This window comes from Mobula hypostoma, chromosome 1, assembly GCF_963921235.1.
Source record: "Mobula hypostoma chromosome 1, sMobHyp1.1, whole genome shotgun sequence".
NCBI lineage: Eukaryota > Metazoa > Chordata > Chondrichthyes > Myliobatiformes > Myliobatidae > Mobula > Mobula hypostoma.
Window position 1 is genome coordinate 131443345 of NC_086097.1, and position 18239 is coordinate 131461583.

The window sequence follows — 18239 nt, forward strand, 5'->3', positions numbered from 1 at the left end:
TTATTCTGACATTTCACATTCTTAAAATAAAGTAGTGATCCTAACTGACCTAAGACAGGGAATGTTTTCTAGGATTAAATGTCAGGAATTGTGAAAAACTGAGTTTAAATGTATTTGGCTAAGATGTATGTAAACTTCTGACTTCAACTGTACTTCCTGGCCTATGCCAATTGCCAAGTGCAACGTCATTACATTTGTTTGCGGTATGACCTATGGTCACAATGATGCTGACCCTTAACCCCTTTCACATCAACTGTAGATGCTTCAACCATGTGAGACAAAAAATTTACAATTTCCTTCATTTTTTTACAATGCCTCTTCATTTGCACTCAGGAAGTAGCACAACGGTTTTCAGCCAATGAATTTGTTCCAAAGTGATTTATAATTTTAGAATCATGGCATCCAGCTAATCCTACCAAATGGCAAAGTCTTTAATCTTTAAACAATAATTAATATTATTTAGTAATATAATAATTAATCTATAAATAATTCATTCAGTGTTATTAAAGAGAAAATAGCAGCCAGAAGTCCAAGAAGACTTCCTTCACCTTCTTTGAAATAAGATAAATTAGTAAATTGATAACTAGGCTTGTTACTGACCAATGTACCAAGCTACAATGAAACCTTTTGTTTTGCATGCCATCCATACAAGTAATTTCATTACAAGATTTGGGATATTATGTTGAAGTTGTAGAAGATGCTGGTGAAATCTAATTTGGAGTACTGGGTGCAGTTTTGGTCACCAACTACAAGAAAGATGTCAATAAGATTGGAAGAGTGCAGAGAAAATTTACAAGGATGTTGCCAGGACTTGAGGACATGAGTGGCAGGCAAACGTTGAATAGGTTAGTGCTCTATTCCCCAGAACATAGAGGATTAAGGGGAGATTTGATAGAGGCATCTAAAATTATGAGGAGTGGTAGATATGGTAAATGCAAGCATGTTTTTCAACTGAGATTGGGTGAGACTAGAACAAGAGGTCATGGGTGAAGGGTGAAATGTTTAAGAGGAACAAGAGGGGGAACGTCTTCACTCAGAGTGTGGTGAGAGTGCGGAACGAGCTGCCAGAGGAAGTGGTGGATACAGGTATGATTTCAACATCTAAGAGAATTTTGGATAGATACATGAAGGGCTATGGTCCAGGTGCAGGTCGATAGGATTAGGCAGATTAATAGTTTGGCATGGACTAGATGCCCTGAACCATCAAGATCTCATCACTAGGACAGTGAGATGTTTGATGTTTACTGTTTTCCTGTGCTGTGGTCTACGTGCATTTTGAATTCTATTTTATTAACTTTCTTGAAGTAATATATTTTTTATGTGCTGTGTGTGATGTATGTTTTGTGGGTGCTCTATGGTCCAGAGGAACATTGTTTCACTTGGTTGTATATATGTACAGCCAGAAAACAGTAAACTTGAACTTGAACTAGATGGGCCAAAGAACCTATTTCTGTGCTGTATTGTTTATGACTCTAAGAATTCATTAAGGTAGAACAAGGGAAAACAAAAACAGAGTGCAGAATAAAATGTTACAATTACAGAGAGCGTGCAAAGCAGGCAGACATTAAGGTGCAAGACATGACAAGGTCCATTGTGAGGTCAAAGAGTCCACCTTATCATACGAGGGGGCTGTTCAATAATCTTCTAAGTGTGAGATAGAAGCTGTCCTTGATCTTGATGGTCCGTGCTTTCAGGCTTTTGAATCTTCTGACAGTTGGTGAGGGGAGTAGAGTTAACATACAGGGTGGATGGAGTCTTTGATTACCTTGGCCACTTTACTGAGGCAGCAAGATGTGTAGACAGAATCTGAGATGTGTCCACAACTCTCCAAAGTTTCTTGTGGTCTTAGTCAGAGCGGTTGCCATACCGATCCGTGAGCCATCTGGATAGGATGCCTACCCTGGTGCATCAATAACATTTAATGAGAACTGCTTGAGCTGAGATAAGGGATAGGCTAAAGAAGTAACATCTCATCCAAAGAGTGCAGCACTGCCTCACGTGTCAGACAGAGTTTTGCGTCCCAGTCTCTGAACTTGCTGGTCTGAACTCCACTCCAGTTCACTCACAATCTTTAATCATTCAATAGAATTTTTATTGGCACAATTTCAATCAACCTGCAGGTAACAATGTTTGTGTCTAAATTGTATATAAGTGTTGATTAGCAACTACCTTCCAAGATTCAAGATTCAAGTTTATTTACTATGTGTACATTGAAACATACAGTGAAATGTGTTGTTTGCTTTAACAGCCAACACACTTGAGAGTGTGCTTGAGACAGCCCACAAGTGTCACCATATATACCGGCGATAACATAGAATGCCTACAATACTCAGCAGAACAACACAGAACACAACAAGCAACAAAACAACAACAGCAAAACAAGCCCCATTCATCCATCCCACCCAAGCATATTCACATTCCTTTAACCCCAGGATAGGCCTCCAGCAGACTCGGATTTGGATTTGGGCCTGCGGACATTGGGCTCGACTTTCCCATCAGACTCACAGAGAGTTGCAGATTCAACTCTGGCCAACGGACCTTGGCTTCCAGTCTTCTGATTTGACTTTGCGTCTCGATTCTCAGCGTTGATCCTAGGTCTCACAGATCACTGAGCTCTGGATTCATCGATGAAAGGACTTGAATACTAGGCCTTGAACTCTGGTCTCATTGATTTACAAACCTGGTGGGGGGTGGGGGGGGGGGAAATCATTGGTACTCTTTCCTGAGCAACTCCATTTTGATCCAAAACGTCAACAGTTCCTTTCCTTCCACAGATGCTGCTTGACCCTCTGAGTTCTTCCAGCAGATTGTTTGTTGATCTACCATCCTAATTCTGCTCCTCAGTATAGCCCATGAGAAGGCCCTGGAAAGCACGGATCACTGTATGTTTCTGATGCCACCTCATTGGTTCTGATGGTGTACACAGCCTTTGATCAACTGAGGAGAAAAGTGCTGAACATCAACATCTTAAACCCAGGTGTAAATTCACGGTCTACAGGAAGGCAGTGATTCTCACATCCCTGTATGCTTCTGTGTTAGGCAACTCAAGCACTGAAGGTGAGAGAGACCACCAACTTTGTCTTAACAATGTGCTCTTCCTCACATAGGCAAATATCTCCGTTGCTATGGTTATAACCACACTCAGTTGGCTTCATTAGGTAGACCATGAAGTACACATGACCAATATGAGACAAAGAGATTCCCTGAAGGACAGAGAAGAGTGCTTCAAGGATGCACTTAGGGAATCCATCATATATTATATCACCCTCACAAACTCATTGGAAATCACTGACCAAAATAGAGAAGGAGTACATGTGAAGACATTGAGCACCTCAAGTCCTTCTACTGGAAGTACATAGATGCCAGATGCAAACATTGGAAGGAATGCTTCACCCTTCAAATTACCCAATAACCTATGCACTGTCTGTGGAAGACTCTGGATTCCCAACAGGTCTTATTGGTTCCCCAGGATGAAGATGAATTGCTTTCATTCCAGTTCTGTGGAATGGAAGATGCTTGTTCATGATTTGTAATGGTCATTGCATCCCATCTAACACATCGAATGACAGATTGACAATTAGCTCTGGTGGCAAGAATGTCCAAGGTGCAGAATTTTGTTGCACAGACTGAACACATCCTAACCCATGGATAAATACACACACACACACACACACACACACACACACACATTTGTACACATATGCATGTTCCCTCGGCCCCCAACCCTCATTCTGTCTGTCCTATAGTCTCCATTGCTTTTGCTCTCCCATCTGCCTGTATCCCTTTGTCCTCCCCTCAAAATTCCTTAGTTCCTTTCCCTTAACTCATTCTTTCTCTCTTAGCACCTTCCTCTTCTTCCTCTCTCAGTTCTTTGCACTATCCTCCATCCTGACCTCCTGTGTCCTAAGTGAAACAATTCAGAGCTCTCACTATGTTCAAGACAGCTCTCGAAATCTCTTGTCCCAGAACCCGTTGAAGCTATAGAACTGTAGTGGACACACCCTCAACTTCCAGCGTGCCTCCTGCACCTGCCTCCCAATGGCAGCAGCAAGAAGAGTGGGAGATGGGTCAAGTGCAGGCAGATGGCGCTGAACACCCATTCGCTTTCCTCTCTATTCCTTGGCAAATTTAGTCTTATTCAACACTTTAATTGGCGCAGAGTAACTGGGGCCACCACGAGTTCTTCTACTGCTATCAGGCCTCAATGTGGCATCCATTCCAGCGACGGCGCCAAGCTGCACCTGCGCTCTCGAGAGTCTAGCTCACCAAATTCTCCAGTAGATCACAAAAGTGCCAGTGCTTTGAGAAGAGTAAACTCCAAGTTATATGTTAATTTTCTGTAGCAATTGGCTTCCACGTTTTGCAATTGCATCTTCCTGTGTTAATGTTATAAAACAGCCTGCAAGACACTCAAAGAGAATCTCTCCCTCACTTAGCCCTTTGTTATCTCCAGTAGGGATGTTTTCTCCAATTGAAGACAGACTTCATTCTTACTTGCACCAAGTTAAGAATTTGCACAAAGTGTTGTCGGGAAGGATGAACTTTTCATGCTTTATTTCCCTTCATTCTCGTTCTTTGTGAAACCAGGTGGACATGTCTTACCAAGCCTCAAATCCTCGTCTGTTTTCATTGTGTCTCTATTTCTGTAACGTCCACATTTCCTGAGTGGTTCCTTCTCTTCCAGTTCTGGCCTTTTGTATTCCCTGATCTCTAATGCTCCAGCGTTGGTGGTCGAACCATCTGCTGGCCAGACCTTAGTTCCAGTATAACTTCCTCTGACACTGATCTCTACCAGATTCTCGTTCCTTGACTTTTGTCTATCTGACCCAGAATTTGGCCGTCTTCCTTCATGCTTTGTATGGCTTTAACAGAGAAGTCTTCACAGATGCTAAGATGATGTGAAGATGCGGGTTGCCAATGGTTACACACTGTTCCATGTGTCTCTGGGCTTCTGTCCATGGCAATAGAGATGTTTACCCCACAGCGGCTCAGCGTTATGTCTCATCACCTCCACCTTGGCAATCAGCAGAAAGCAGAATGAGCTGTGCCAGCATCCACACAGCCATGTATGTGGTCATAGAGGACTGATTGAAAGTAAGGCCCAATACGTGAAGGAAAACCATTGGCATTACCTGTTGTAAGGCTACTAAAACAAAAACAAAAACAACACATGATTGTAATAGTTTCTTCCCCACAGGCAGTTAATCTGATCAACCATTCCATTTAGGCCCTCCCTCTATCTATTACCTCAGTCACTGCACTGTAAACCCTTAAAACTGTTTTTATAATACAGTTTACATTGTAAATGCATGCTGGTATTTATGTATTTATCCACATATCAAACACTATTTTTATATAATTCTTATTCTTTATGATTGTTGCATGCTTTTTTTGCATGTTGCATCACCACACCACAGCAAATTCCTAATACATGTAAATGTATGTGGTGAATAAAGTTTATCCTTGATCCTAAAATAGCCCTCCAAACATATATAGGTTGAGGTTTTAAAATTACAAAGTTAGTGACTGACACAAGTACCATACAGAGAAGTGTTTGCTTGTTGTAAGTTAAAGCTCAATATGTCATGGACCCATCCATTGAAAACATCACTCCCAGAAGTATTTACATGTGCGGCCTCAAAAAAACATTTTTTATCATGAAAGACCCTCACCATTAGCCCCTGCCATCTTTTCACAGTTACCATTGGGCAGGAGGTATAGCAACCTGAAGTCCCACACCTCCAAGTTCAAAACCAGCCACTGTCCTTCAACCAATAGCTTCCCGAAGCAACCTGCACAGCCCTAATCACAACCTCAGTATAGCAACGTGATGACCACTTTGATAACTTTGCACTGAAGTACATTTTATTACATTTTATTCAAATTGTGTTCTTTCTTGTACAATGTCTAATTTTAGGTTGAATTTATGTTTTCCTTGTGAGTGCTACTTACACAATGCTATGTGCCTGCAAGGCTGCTGCAAGTTTTTCATCGAGCTGTGCATATGACAGTAAACTTGTCTTCAACTTTGACGATGCAGTTAGTGAAATGCCTGTAACTGTGATGTAACATCCTCCAACTACGCTGCCCTGAGAGCACCCTCCCTGAACCCCACAGTGGAAGATTTAAAAGACACCTTTGCTGCAAAAAAAGGCCACATTAAATTTTCCCCCTTATCTACCACAGAGACTCAGACACCACTTGACAAGAGGTGCGTCGCTATCCATAAAACAGCACTTATGCACAAGTGCCTGAGCTCATTGTCCTGATCTGTCATGTAGAAAAGAGCATGAATCAAGAAGCACAGAAGCCAAACAGAAATTATTATTGATTTAATCACATAATCAGCAGCAAACACTTCAGGCTAAGATAGCAAATCCATAACAGCCTGCCCACATAACCACCCTTACAAATTTACCAGCAAACCACCGTGTGCATTTAGCAAGCAAGAGATCAAGGGTCACCTTCACTTGGTGGGGAAATATTGACATTCCTAATGCTTAAATATGTTTTGAGTTAAGTGTTATCAATCAGTGATAAGAGTTGACTGTCTGTTAAACATAAATACATTGGCAAAAGGATTATAGAATGCTTTCTTGTCATAATCTCGGCCAGATAGGTGCATCTATCAGACAAAACTCTGCATGAAATCAATTCAACACAAGATGCTGCCTGCTATGTCTGTCCAGTACAATGAGCAGGAGAGAGACAAAAAAAAAGCAGCTTTGTGATCTTTAAGCATAACTAGTTATCTAATGGGAATAAAGCTTTAATTTTTATGTTGAACATGCAATCGATGTACTGGGATCTGTAATGTCTCGGTAAACAGGCTGTTTAACTGTGCCTTTAGAGGCCAAGTAATTCAGTCTTCATTTACAGGCCCCATTAACAACAGTGAAGTGCTAGATCTCATCCCCGCATACTAATTCTGATTAAAAGCTGATGGGGGCCATAACCGATTACCAGCCTAATGTTTTAACCCTTCTCCATCCTTGCAAAAAGAACACAGTAGATGTTTTTTTTTAATCATTGGAAAATAGGGCATCAAGTATAGCAATGAAACAGATTATGCAATAAATTATAAACACAAGAAAATCTGCAGATGCTGGAAATCCAACGCAACACACACACAGAAAATGCTGGAGGAACTCAGCAGGCCAGGCAGCATCTATGGAAGTGAATAAACAGTCGATGTTTTGGGCCGAATCCCTTCCTCAGCACTGGAAAGGAAGGGGGAAAATGCCAGAATAAAAGAGGTGGCGGAAGGGGAAGTAGGACAGACTAGAAGGTGATAGGAGAAGCCAGGTGGGTAGGAAAGGTAAAGGGCTGGAGAAAAAGGAATCTGATAGAAGAGGATAGTGGACCATAAGAGAAAGAGAAGGAGGAGGGGACCCAGGGGGACATGGAGGCCAGAGTAGGGAACTGAAGAAGAGGCAAGGGGGAGGGAGAATCTTTTTTACCAGAAGGAGAAATTGATATTCATATCAGGTTGGAGGCTACCCAGGTGGAATATAAGGTGTTGCTCCTGCACCCCGAAGGTGGACTCATTGTGGCACAAGAGGAGGCCATGGACTGCCATGTTGGAACAGGAGTGAGAATAAGAATTAAAGTGTTTGGCCACCAGGAAGATCTGCTTTCAGTGGATGAAGCTGAGGTGCTCGATGTAGAGGTACCCCAGTTTAAGACGGGTCTCACTAGTGGACACAATGGAAGATCCCAGCAGATTTGCAGGTGAAGTGTTGTCTCACCTGGAAGGATTGTTTGGGGGCCCTGAATGGAGGTGAGGGAGGAGGTAAATGGGCAGGTGTAGCACTTTGGCTGTTCACAGGGTTAAGTGCCAAGTGGCAGATTAGTCAGAAGGGACAAATGGACAAGGGAAACACAGAGTGAGTGATCCCTGCAGAAAGTTGAAGGCAAGGGGACAAAGATAAAGATATGTTTGGTGGTAAGATCCCTTTGGAGATGGTGGAAGCTGTGGAGAATGATGTGTTGGATGTGGAGGCTCATGAGGTGGTAGGTAAGAACAAGAAGAACCCTAACTCTGTTAAAATGGTGGAAAGATGAGGATGAGTGTGGATGTTCGGGAAATGTAAGAGATGCGCTGAGAGCAGCATCAATGATGGAGGAAGGGAAACCCTGTTCTTTGAAAAAAAAAGGCCATTTCTGATTTCCTGAAAAGGAAAGATGCATCCTGGGAAAAGATGCAGTGGAGATGAAAGAACTGAGAAAAGGGAATAGCATTTGTACAGGAGGCAGGGTAGGAAGATTTATATTCAAGATAACCGTGGGAATCATTAGGTTTATAAAAGATTTTGGATGCCTGTTTGGCTCCAGAGATGGTAACAGAGAGATCATGAAAGGTCAAGGTGGTGTGAGAAATGGACCAAGTGAATTTAAGAGCAGGGTGGAAGTTGGAGCCAAAGTTGAAGAAGTTGATGAGCTCAGCATTGGTGCATGAAGCAGCACCAAATCTGTCGTTAATATGGCGGAAAAATAGTTGGGGAGCATTACTGGGGAAGGCTGGGAACATGGACTGTTGTACGTTGCCAACAAAAAAGGCAGGCCTAGCTGGGGCCCATGTGGGCGCCCATGGCTACTCCTTGAAGCTGGAGAAAGTGGGACAAACCAATGAAAATGTTGTTGAGATTGAGGACCAGTTCTGCCAGATGGAGAAGAACGGTGGAAAAGGGGAAATGGCTCTTTTCACTCTCAGTTCCTACCTCACTACATCAGTATAATGACACTGCAGTATAATGCACTTCACTGTTTGTTCAAATGATCTTCTTTACGCATAATATATGCGTAATTTATGTTTTTCTTGTGAATGTTGTGCCTGTAACACAGCTGCAAGCAAGTTTTTCATTGCATCTGTACATACATATATACATGTCAAGAGCATGTTTGCACGACTTTGAGTTTGACTTTTGATTCTTATGAAATGAATTAGAACTGAAATACTAACTTTGCTTCTCTTATCATTGATGTTACCTGACCTGTTAAGTGCTTCCAACATATTCTGATTTTATTTCAGACTTTGAGTTTTCTTGTCATGTACACAAATCACGATTTCCAGCAATTGCATGTTTTATTTAAATACACGTATTCCATATACTGTAAGACCATAAGACCATAGGATATAGGAGCAGAATTAGGCCATGGAGTCTGCTCCCCCATTTCATCATGATTGATCCATTTTCCCTCTCAACCCCAATCTCCTACCTTCACCCCATATCCTTTCATGCCCTGACTAATCAAGAAACTATCAACCTCTGCCTTAAATATACACAAAGACTTGGCCTCCACAGCCACCTGTGGCAATGAATTCCACAGATATCTGTGAGTGACAAATATTTCATCTTATATAATAGACATTTTTCATCCCAGGTAAATCTTCACAAACCATCAACTTTGTTTTCATCGTCAAACTGTGCATACCGCAAGTCTGATAAAGTCTTCCAACAATTTGGACAGCACTATGGAAATTTCGAGTCATCCTGTGTTGGTGACATTGAAAACATGCCCAGGATATTTATCTACATTTTTTTAAACTTTAGCAAAGTGGTGAAACAAGGGATTCTCAGGAGCGCCAACTTGTGATTGTGTTAGAATCTAAAATGAGGAAAACTCCCTCATTCACTAGAGCATCTCTAAAGCTCCCTGAACTCCAAGGAAATAAAGATTTGCATCTTGTGCATAAAATGCAATTGCATTCAAATTCAGCCACTCAACAACAATGATTTGCATTTCTGTTAATCCTTTAGTCTGGCAAAAACATTTTAAACACTCCTCGGGAACATTGTGTAAAATCAATGAGTGTCATCTTGCATTAGGAACGGGGACAGATGGCCACAAATTTGCTCAAGGAGGTGGGTTTCCGTAAGTGCCTTAAATAAGGGGAGAGAGGCATCAGAGAGGGTGGCACAAGAAACTGCAGATGCTGGAAATCTGGAGCAACACCTAAGATGTTGGAGGATGTCCGCAGGCCAGACAGCATCCGTGTAGGGAAGTGGACAGTCGAAGTTTTGGGCCGAGACCCTTCATCTGGACTCGAAGGGTGTCCAGCTGACTTGCTTAGCTGCTCATGATATAGAAGGAGGTTGCTCAGTGCATGGAGTACATGCTGGTTCCCAGAGCAAATCCATCAGTCCCATTCCCCAATCTACAGTCTCTCACATCACCATTAACTTTCCTTTTTCTCATGCAGTCCATCAATGCTGGAAGCCAGCACATCATTGGGATGCGGGAGGGAACCAGGGCATCGAAGATACGGGGAGAACATGCAGACTTCAGATCAGTTTATTGTCATATGTTTAATTTATTTATTTTAATTTAGAGATACAGCATGGTAATAGGCTCGTCTAGCCCAAAGAGCCAGCCCGCACCTCCCAGTTGCACCCATGTGACCAATGAAACTACTACCCTGTTTTCTTTGGAATGTGGGAGGACACTGGAGCACCCAGAGGACACCTGTGCGATCATAGGACAAGCATACAACTCCTCGTGGACAGTGGTGGGATTGAACCTGGGTCACTGGTCCTATAATAGCATTATGCTAATCCACTACACTATGAGCTGTGCTAAATATATAACAGGGGGCAATGATAGTCCCAGCTCATATGAAGCACACAGAGTAAACAGAATATATGAAATACAGGAATATAAATACAGTGACAAGAGCAAGATAAAACAATATGGTGCTGAGATACATCTTAGGCTGCGTTGGGACACATCATTAGTGATGTAACCTGAGTTCATTGGGTGTTTCGTGTCTTTCAGCATCAGACACTCTCACCAGGTGACCCAGCCAGAGTTGATCAGGCCCTGGCTTGTGCCCCAGCAGCACTGGTCCACGAGTCACACCTCATGATTCATAGCCATACGGAGGCTCTCTCGGCAGCCTCCGTGATGGTCCTGATGGCCCTTTTCTTTGCGGCCTCTGTAATGCCAAGGAGAAAGTGGATTCTGCACAGTGAGCAGCCCCCATGGAATAGTACGGTTGGGAGAATCTCTGCTGGGGTTCAGAGATCAGAATGGAGTGAAACAGACAAAGTGGTGATCCCACAGAGGGGTTACCTGTGATATTGTTTTCTGTCTTGTCCATGGTCAGATCAGTCATGATCCTATTGAATAGCGGAAGAGGCTTACCGAGCCAGATGGCCTACTCCTGCTCCTACTTGTTCTGTTCTGATGTTCTTATTTCATTGTAAGAGCTGGAACTCAATGCCGCACAGTGAATACTGAAGGAAGAAATTTCTCCTTGAGCCACAGTTTCAGTGACATAGTGGAGACTGCAGATGCTGGAATTGAGTGAAAATAAAATGGTGGAGGAACTCCACAGGTTGAGCTACATCTGAATGGATGAAGGGAAGTAACTGTTCTTGAACCTATTGCATGGGACTCCTGTCATTTATATTGTACCTCCTGTCATTTATATTGTATCATTTGAAAGTTCTTAATGGCAAATACATCTACCACCTAATGTTGAACATATTTTTGGATGGTTATAAGCTGGATATGGATCTCTACTTTTCCCTCTTTCCCAAGCTCCTGTCCAAACCCAGCTGCAGAATTATACACACACTGACATTCTGTCTGCTTTCTGACTGTCTGATGCAGCAGTTGCTGCTGTTGCCATTGACCAGAATTTCACTCCCACACCCTTACCACTCACCCAAATTTACCTCCTCTGAATTCAGAAGGCAAACCCTGGTTGCCAGAGAGTTGGATTATGAAGCTCCAAAAAGCAGAAAGGATTCCAGTCAAGTATTGGAGCATTGTGGATGGGATTGCTTGACCACAGAACTCCTCTGGAGGTCTTTGACAGTGGGCTAAACTTCCTTAGAAGTTTATGAAGGTTCTGCATGACATCTAAAACTTTAACAAGCTTCTATAGATGTGTGGTGGTAGTACCATGGCCTGGTATGGAAACACCAATGCCCTTGAAAGGAAAATCATACTAAGAGTAGTGGATATGGCCAATTCCATCGGGGGTAAATCTCTCTCCACCATTGAGCGCATCCACATGGAGCACTGATGCAGGAAAGTAGCACCCATATCAAGGACCCTACAACTTAGATCATGCTCTTTTCTCATTGCTATCATCAGGAAGAAGGCACAGGAACCTCAGACCCACACCACCAGGTTCTGGAACAGTTATTACCCCAACCATCAGGCTCCTGAACCAAAGGCGATGACTTCATTCAACTTCACTCGCCCTATCACTAAACTGATCCCACAACCTATAGACTCACTTTCAAGGATTGTTCACCTCATGTTCATGAAACTTATTGCTTATTTATTTAATATAATCATTTTTCTTTTGTGTTTGCACAGTTTGTGGTCTTTTGCAAATTGATTTTTTGTCTGTCCTGTTGGGTACGGTCTTTCATTGATTTTATTGTGTTTCGTGGATTACTGTGAAGGTCGGCAAGAAAATGAATCATTGTTTTATATGGTGCCGTATATGCACTGTGATAATAAATTTGTTTTAAACTTTGAAAACCGGCATGGAGTTTTAATGGTTATCAAATCTGTCCAGAGCTTTGATGTCTCCATTATTATTTAAAATCCAATAAAACTATTTCAAAATATGAAGTATTTTTAACAAGTGATAAAGAGTTTGTATTCCAAAGATGCCTAAAACCAAATTAAACAAGCACAAAAAATAAAAAAGAGACTTTGCTTATTCTTGAATTTCTAACACGCTGTTGAATAATCTGTTTTGAACTTGATGTGCTCATATATTTGTGTTGGGTTCTCAATGTCTTGGCACTAATGCGGAGAAGTGCAGACAGAATAGAGTGGCTTTTCCAACAAGATGTGACCCAGTCTGCTGAATGCATTTTGGTTGCATTTGCAGCACCTGCCATCAACACTGGATTGGTCAGTGTTCTGGCTAATCTCTGGTGAGTTTATAGCAGTACGTAAGGTCACTAGTTGCAAACAAGTGCTTGGAATATTCAGGCTCTGATTGCTTATCAATTCAAAAATATTCACCCAGATTTCTGTTTTCCATCAGTTCTAGCCTCTTGTTCATTTTTAATTTCCTTTGTTCCAGCACTGCAGCCATGCCCCAGTTGCCAAGTCTCTAAACTCCAGAACATTCTCTCTAAGTCCCTCTACCTCTCTTTCCTTCTCTGCCACATTCTTCACCAATCATTTTGCTGAGGTTTTCATACATTTTTCCTAATATCTCCTTCTATCCTTTCATCTGACAGCACTTCTATTAAGTGCTTTGTGATGTTCTGTAACTATTATTGTTAAAATGACTGAGACGATCAGTTGTGGTTTTGTCTAAACTGGTGCATTCCAGATGCTTTTGCACAGAAATGAAAACAGAAAATGCTGGAAAAAGATGTTCATCAGAGCTGTGAAAAAGAGAAACCCCATTGGCTCTCAGTTACAGAGAAGGTTGGGAAGGGTTTGTTGGTGCAATATTCCATGTCAGAGGCATTTCCTTTGTCTTCACCCACAAACTCGTCACTCATACACAGGAGTGAGATAGACCAGCTGATTCAGTGGTGACACAACAACAACTTCACACTCAATGTTAGCAAGACCAGGAACTTTATTGTAGACTTCAGGAAAGGGAAGTTGGGAGAACACACACTCATTGAGTTGTCAGGAGTAGAAAAGGTCAGCAGCTTCAAGTTCCTGGGTGCCAACATCTGAGAGGAACATTCAGGCAATCATGAAGAAGGTGCAGCAACAGCTCGACTGCATGAGGAGTTTGAAGAGAGTCAGCATCCTCCTAGAACGATGGAGGATGAGAGGTGGCCTGATGGAGAAGTATAAGATGATCAGAGGCATTGATCGTGCGGATAGCCAGAGGCTTTTTCCCAGGGCAGAAGTGGCTAATACGAGGGGGCATAGTTTTAAGGTGCTTGGAACTAAGTACCAAGAGGATATCAGGGGTAAGTTTTTCACACAGAGAGTGGTGGGTGTGTGGAATGCACTGCCAGTGGCGGTGGCAGAAACGGACACAATAGGGTATTTTAAGAGCCTCTTAGATAGGTACATGGAGCTTAGCAAAATAGAGGGCTATGTGGTAGGGAATTCTAGGCATTCTCTCGAGTAGGTTACATGGCTGGCTCAACATTATGGTCTGAAGGGCCTGTAATGTGCTGTAAATTTCTATGTTCTATGTTCCATGTTCTCTGTCACCAAAGGCTCTTTAAGAACTTCTGTATAAGTATGGTGCAGAGCGTTCTGACTGATTGTATCTCTGTCTGGTATGGCTGTTCCAATGCACAGTTTTCACAAGAATCTGTGGATAATTATAGGCTCAGTCAGCACAACCCTCCCCACCACTGAGAACATCTTCAAGGGGCAGTGCCTCAGGAAGGAGGCCTCCATCAGTCAGAGCCCTCACCATCCGGGAGGTGCCCTCTTCCATGAGCGTGCAGGGACTTCTTCTTTAACTTTGGGAAGCGAAGCCGTTACTTGTCGCAAGAAGCAGGAGATTTAAAAAGCTAGCCTATCAGGACTTTCTATTCTGGTTCAAATTGATTGGATAATTAGGCAATTGGCTCGGGTCAAAAAACTAGGGTAGGTTTAATAAGAATGGCTATTGTTAGAGTGGGACAGAATTAGAGTGCTGAACTCTCATCGAGAAGAGGCGAAGGCTACTTTGAGGTTTCTGTCAAGTTTCTTTTTCTTTCTTGATTAGTGCATAGGTAGATCAGTGAGAAATGATACCAGGGCAGTGGTGTGCTTCTTTTGCTTGATGTATGAAGTCTGGGAGGCCTCCAGTGTCCCCCATGACTACATCTGCAAGACGTGCAGCTAGCTGCTGTTCCTTTCAGACCGTGTTAGGGGACTAGAGCTGGAAGTGGATGACCTACGATCATTCGGGAAAATGAAGAGTTGGTAGGCAGGAACTACAGGAAGGCAGTCGCACATACATTGGAGGCTGACAGCTCAGTGAACGGAGGAGAGGGTAAGAGAATGGTCATTTGTGCAGAGTACACATGAGGCGGTTCCCCTCAATAACAAGTAAACACAATGGAGACTGCTGAGGGAATGACCTACCAGGAGAAAGCTGCAGCAACCAGATCTCTAGCACAAAGTTTGGCTGAGGTCAGAAGGGAATGGAGGAGAAGATGAGAATGGTGGTAATGGGACACTCAATAGCTAGGGAAGAGACAAGAGATTCTGTTGATGTAGGAGACTCCTGAATGGTATTTTGCTTCCTAGGTACCCAGGTCAGAGCCAATTCAGACTGCGTCCATAGCTTCCTTAAGGGAGAGGGTGAAAAGGCAGAACTCATGGTACTTATTGGTATCAATGACATAACTAGGAAATGGATGAGGTCCTGAAAAGTGATTATAGGGAATTAGGTAGGAAGTTAACAAAACAGGACCCTGAAGGGTAGTAATATCTGGATTACTGCCTGTCCCATGTGTCATTGAGGGTAAGAATAGGATGATATGACAGATGAACGTGTGGCTGAAGAATTGGTGCAGAAGGCAGGGTTGCAGATTGATGGATCATTGGGATCTCTTTTGGAGAAGGTACGATCTGTAAAAAAGGGAGTCTTACACATGAACTTGAGGGGGAACCAATGTCCTTGCGGCAAGTTTGCTAGAGTTGTTGAGGAGAGTTTAAACTAGGTTGGCTTGGGGATGGAAACCAGAGTGATAGGCCAGAGGATGGAGCGGTTGGTGTAAAGTTAGATGCAATAGTACAGTGACTGTGAGGAAGGATATACAGTGGACAGGACATAAATGTAGTCAGTTGGATAGATTGAGTTGTTTCTACTTTAATGCAAGAAGTATCAGGAACAAGGTTGATGAAGACAGTGGCTATGTTTCATTAGGAGTTTGAGCAGATTTAGAATGTCACCTAAAACACTCAAAAATTTCTACGGATGTACCGTGGAGAGCATTCTGACTGGCTGTGTCATTGTCTGGTATGGTGGGGGGAGTGGTGGAATACTGCACACAATTGTAGTAAGCTGCAAAGAGTTGTAAAATTAGTCAGCTCTATCATGGGCACTGGCCTCCATAGTATCCAGGACATCTTCAATGAAACATCCATCATTAAGGGTCTAGGACATACCCTCCTCTCACTGTTACCAGCAGGAAGGTGGTACAGAAACCTGAAGGCACACATTCAGTGATTCAGGAACAGCTTCTTTCCCTTTGCTGATTTCTGAATGGACATTGAAACCATGAACACTACCTCAATACTTTTTTATTTCTGTTTTTGTGCTACTTATTTAATTTAACTATTTGATATACAAATACAGTATACTTACTGTAATTCAGATTTTTTTTCTATATTTATTATGTATTGCATTGTATTGCTGCTGCAAAGTTACCAAATTTCACGGCAGTGATACTAAACCTGATTCTGATGCTGACGGCTGCTGGATATTCCAGGGTTTGGACATTTCAGAAAGGACAGGGAGGGAGGGAAAAAAGGTGGGGGATTGTCATTGCTAATCAGGGACTGTATCGCAGCTGCAGAAAGGGAGGACATTGTGGTGGAATTGTTCACTGAGTCAGTGTGAGTGGAATTCAGAAAAAGGAAGGGAGCAATCACCTTATTGGGAGTATTCTATAAGACCCCCCCCCAACATAATAAAAAGAACACTGGGGAGCAGATCGGTGGGCATATTTTAGAAAGCTGCAAAAGTAGCTGGGTGGCTTCATCATTCTTAATATTGATTGACACCTCATGAATGCAAGGATTTAGATGGGACACAATTTGATAGCTGTGTCCACGAAGGATTCCTGACACATTACGTGGAAGGGCCAATTGGAGGTGAGGCCATACTGGATCTAGTACAACACAATGAACCAGGCCAGGTGTCAGATCCCGCAGTGGGTGAGCACTGTATTCACAAATCCTTGCTCTTTAGCAGCGTCTTGGACAGGGATAGGTGCAGACGGTATGGTAAAGTATTTATTTGGGAGAGGGCAAATAATGATGCTATTCGGCAGGACTTTGGAGTGTAAATTGCAAATAGATGTTCTCAGGGAAATGTACAATAGAAATGTAGAAGTTGTTTAGGACTTTTGGATAGTTTTGCTGTACTTAAGCAAGGAAAAGAATGTATAGTGAAGGAACCATAATTGATCAGAGAAGTGGAACATCTAATCAAGAGGAAGAAGAAAGCATACTTAAGTTTCAGGAAGCAAGGATCAGGCAGGACTCTTGAGAATTATAAGGTAGCCAGGAAGGAGCTTTAGAAGGGACTTAAGTGAGCTAGAAGGAGACATGAGAAGGTCTTGGTGTACAGGATTAAGGAAGACCTCAAGGCATTCTAAACATTTGTGAAGAACAGGAGGATGACTAGAATGAGGGTAGGACCAATTACGGATAAAAGGGGAAGAATGTGGCTGGTGTAAGAGGAGTAAGAGAGATCCTTATTGAATTCTTTACTTCAGTATTCACCATAAGATATAGGAGCAGAAGTAGGCCATTCAGCCCATCGAGTCTGCTCTGCCATTCAATCATGGGCTGATCCAATTCTTCCAGTCATCCCCACTCTCCTGCTTTCACCCATACCCTTTGATGCCCTGGCTAATCAAGAACCTATCTATCTCTGCCTCAAATACACCCAATGAATTGGCCTCCATAGCCGCTTGTGGCAACAAATTCTACAGATTTACCACCCTCTGACTAAAGTAATTTCTCAGCATCTCAGTTCTAAAAGGACGTCCTTAAATCCTGAAGTCATGCTCTCCTGTTCTAGAATTCCCTACCATGGGAAATAACTTTGCCATATCTAATCTTTTCAGGCCTTTTAACGTTCGGACTGTTTCAATGAGTTCCCCCTCATTCTCCTGAACTCCAGGGAATACAGTCCAAGAGCTGCCAGACGTTCATCATACAGTAACCCTTTCATTCCTGGAATCACTCTCGTGAATCTTCTCTGAACCCTCTCCAATGTAAGTATATCCTTGCTTAAACAAGGAGCCTAAAACTGCATACAATACTCTGTGTGGTCTCACAAGTGCCTTATAGAGCCTCAACATCACATCCCTGCTCTTATATTCTATACCTCTAGAAATGAATGCCAACATTGTATTCGCCTTCTTCACAACTGACTCAACCTGGAGGTTAACCTTTAGGGTATCTTGCACAAGGACTCCCAAGTCCCTTTGCATCTCTGCATTTTGAATTCTCTCCCCATCTAAATAATAGTCTGCCTGTTTGTTTCTTGCATCAAAGTGCATGACCATATACTTTCCAACATTGTATTTCATTTGCCACTTCTTTGCCCATTCCCC